Source organism: Thalassophryne amazonica, chromosome 16, assembly GCF_902500255.1.
Source record: "Thalassophryne amazonica chromosome 16, fThaAma1.1, whole genome shotgun sequence".
Classification (NCBI taxonomy): Eukaryota; Metazoa; Chordata; class Actinopteri; order Batrachoidiformes; family Batrachoididae; genus Thalassophryne; species Thalassophryne amazonica.
This window is the reverse complement of record NC_047118.1, coordinates 26,332,549-26,335,970: the sequence shown is the minus strand read 5'-3', so window position 1 is coordinate 26,335,970 and position 3,422 is coordinate 26,332,549. Positions and strand designations below refer to the sequence as shown.

Sequence of the window (3,422 nt, the reverse complement as noted above, 5' to 3'; positions counted from 1 at the left end):
GACAACTTTGGATGCTGTAGCTCCTCTGAAAAAGAGAGCTTTAAATCAGAAGTGTCTGACTCCGTGGTATAACTCACAAACTCGTAGCTTAAAGCAGATAACCCGTAAGTTGGAGAGGAAATGGCGTCTCACTAATTTAGAAGATCTTCACTTAGCCTGGAAAAAGAGTTTGTTGCTCTATAAAAAAGCCCTCCGTAAAGCTAGGACATCTTTCTACTCATCACTAATTGAAGAAAATAAGAACAACCCCAGGTTTCTTTTCAGCACTGTAGCCAGGCTGACAAAGAGTCAGAGCTCTATTGAGCTGAGTATTCCATTAACTTTAACTAGTAATGACTTCATGACTTTCTTTGCTAACAAAATTTTGACTATTAGAGAAAAAATTACTCATAACCATCCCAAAGATGTATCGTTATCTTTGGCTGCTTTCAGTGATGCCGGTATTTGGTTAGACTGTTTCTCTCCGATTGTTCCTTCTGAGTTATTTTCATTAGTTACTTCATCCAAACCATCAACATGTTTATTAGACCCCATTCCTGCCAGGCTGCTCAAGGAAGTCCTACCATTATTTAATGCTTCAATCTTAAATATGATCAACTTATCTTTGTTAGTTGGCTATGTACCACAGGCTTTTAAGGTGGCAGTAATTAAACCATTACTTAAAAAGCCATCTCTTGACCCAGCTATTTTAGCTAATTATAGGCCAATCTCCAACCTTCCTTTTCTCTCAAAGATTCTTGAGAGGGTAGTTGTAAAACAGCTAACTGATCACCTGCAGAGGAATGGTCTATTTGAAGAGGTTCAGTCAGGTTTTAGAATTCATCATAGTACAGAAACAGCATTAGTGAAGGTTACAAATGATCTTCTTATGGCTTCGGACAGTGGACTTATCTCTGTGCTTGTTCTGTTGGACCTCAGTGCTGCTTTTGATACTGTTGACCATAAAATTTTATTACAGAGATTAGAGCATGTCATAGGTATTAAAGGCACTGCGCTGCGGTGGTTTGAATCATATTTGTCTAATAGATTACAGTTTGTTCATGTAAATGGGGAATCTTCTTCACAGACTAAAGTTAATTATGGAGTTCCACAAGGTTCTGTGCTAGGACCAATTTTATTCACTTTATACATGCTTCCCTTAGGCAGTATTATTAGACGGTATTGCTTAAATTTTCATTGTTACGCAGATGATACCCAGCTTTATCTATCCATGAAGCCAGAGGACACACACCAATTAGCTAAACTGCAGGATTGTCTTACAGACATAAAGACATGGATGACCTCTAATTTCCTGCTTTTAAACTCAGATAAAACTGAAGTTATTGTACTTGGCCCCACAAATCTTAGAAGCATGGTGTCTAACCAGATCTTTACTCTGGATGGCATTTCCCTGACCTCTAGTAATACTGTGAGAAATCTTGGAGTCATTTTTGATCAGGATATGTCATTCAAAGCGCATATTAAACAAATATGTAGGACTGCCTTTTTGCATTTACGCAATATCTCTAAAATCAGAAAGGTCTTGTCTCAGAGTGATGCTGAAAAACTAATTCATGCATTTATTTCCTCTAGGCTGGACTATTGTAATTCTTTATTATCAGGTTGTCCTAAAAGTTCCCTAAAAAGCCTTCAGTTAATTCAAAATGCTGCAGCTAGAGTACTGACGGGGACTAGCAGGAGAGAGCATATCTCACCCGTGTTGGCCTCTCTTCATTGGCTTCCTGTTAATTCTAGAATAGAATTTAAAATTCTTCTTCTTACTTATAAGGTTTTGAATAATCAGGTCCCATCTTATCTCAGGGACCTCGTAGTACCATATCACCCTAATAGAGCGCTTCGCTCTCAGACTGCAGGCTTACTTGTAGTTCCTAGGGTTTGTAAGAGTAGAATGGGAGGCAGAGCCTTCAGCTTTCAGGCTCCTCTCCTGTGGAACCAGCTCCCAATTCAGATCAGGGAGACAGATACCCTCTCTACTTTTAAGATTAGGCTTAAAACTTTCCTTTTCGCTAAGGCTTATAGTTAGGGCTGGATCGGGTGACCCTGGACTATCCCTTGGTTATGCTGCTTTAGACGTAGACTGTGGGGGGGTTCCCATGATGCACTGTTTCTTTCTCTTTTTGCTCTGTATGCATCACTCCGCATTTAATCATTAGTGATCGATCTCTGCCCCCCTCCACAGCATGTCTTTTTCCTGGTTCTTTCCCTCAGCCCCAACCAGTCTCAGCAGAAGACTGCCCCTCCCTGAGCCTGGTTCTGCTGGAGGTTTCTTCCTGTTAAGAGGGAGTTTTTCCTTCCCACTGTTGCCAAGTGCTTGCTCACAGGGGGTCGTTTTGACCGTTGGGGTTTTTCATGATTGTTGTATGGCCTTGCCTTACAATATAAAGCGCCTTGGGGCAACTGTTTGTTGTGATTTGGCGCTATATAAAAAAAAAGTTGATTGATTGAGTTGACTTAGAAATCATGGAGGGGTCTGAATTTTTTATCTTAGGGCATGTCCACTGTGAGAGACATAATCTAACATAAAAAAAAAAATCCGGAAATCACAATGTATGTTCCTCACTGTACACAGATGCATACCAGTAATTATTATAAGCTAATGAAGTCAGGCTTCTTCTACGTCTCCTTTCACCATGAGGTGGTGCTACATGTGAAAGAGTGTCCGTTTTTGCAGATCAATTCATTTTCCAGCATTTACAAATTTTTGTCTTGCAGATCAGGCTCAATGTTGAAATGTGCGTCTTGTGACATTTGTTCCAGAATGATCCACTGATCTCCTCAGGGCGTGGCGTGCTCCACCTTGTGCCACCCTTTGCCATTTGACAACACTAATTAAAGCGGGCACGCTCGCTCAAGCAGAAGGCAGACCTTCTGGTAAGATCTCACTCATCACGAAGGAACGCTGAAGCAGGAGCCAGTCAGGAGGCTTAAAGACGTGTCTTTGTTTTCTTCGTTCTCTGCTTCACTTGTAGGCCTTTCACACAGGCAGGTACAGCTGTTGGACTGACAAACTGAGCCAAGAGCTGGTGTGTGTGTGAGACTGACCCGCCATGTCAAAAATGGTGTTTATTATTTGAACACTTTCTTGTGCAGGAATCTTCTCTGTCCGGCTTCTTGTTTTTGTCTTTCTACAGATTTTGTACTACTTTTGTATTTCTATTCCTGTTCGGCTCCAGTTGTCAAATAAGTTATTTTTATCAGTTGCATGCACAGTTGTTGTCTGCTACGAAGCACTTTCTTAGATCCTTTTTTAAAATGTCAGTTTGTATGTCTGTGATTTTAAACTGAACTGATGTGTGGGAACTACATTTATTCTAAAGCTGCACAAAGTGAAAACTTGCACATTAAAATGTAGAAATTGTGTTGAGCAAATCCAAATCTCAGAGTAAACCTGCAGCACAGACCAACACCCCGAGAGCACTGAC

The 3,422-nt window shown here is 40.7% G+C and overlaps 1 protein-coding gene across 4 annotated transcripts in view; it reads left to right on the top strand.

Annotated features, from left to right (window-relative positions):
* Window positions 1-3,207, top strand: part of si:ch211-165g14.1 — a 13,843-nt gene extending 10,636 nt beyond the window's left edge. The window contains exons 6-7 of one of the 4 annotated variants that reach the window (XR_004565594.1): window positions 2,758-2,871; window positions 2,970-3,207. The gene's annotated coding sequence lies outside the window, so the exon portion shown is untranslated. Of the gene's footprint in view, window positions 1-2,717 lie in introns of all 4 variants that reach the window. The other 3 variants (XM_034190185.1, XM_034190187.1, XM_034190186.1) reach the window with 3 other exon arrangements.
* Window positions 3,208-3,422: the final 215 nt, after the last annotated feature.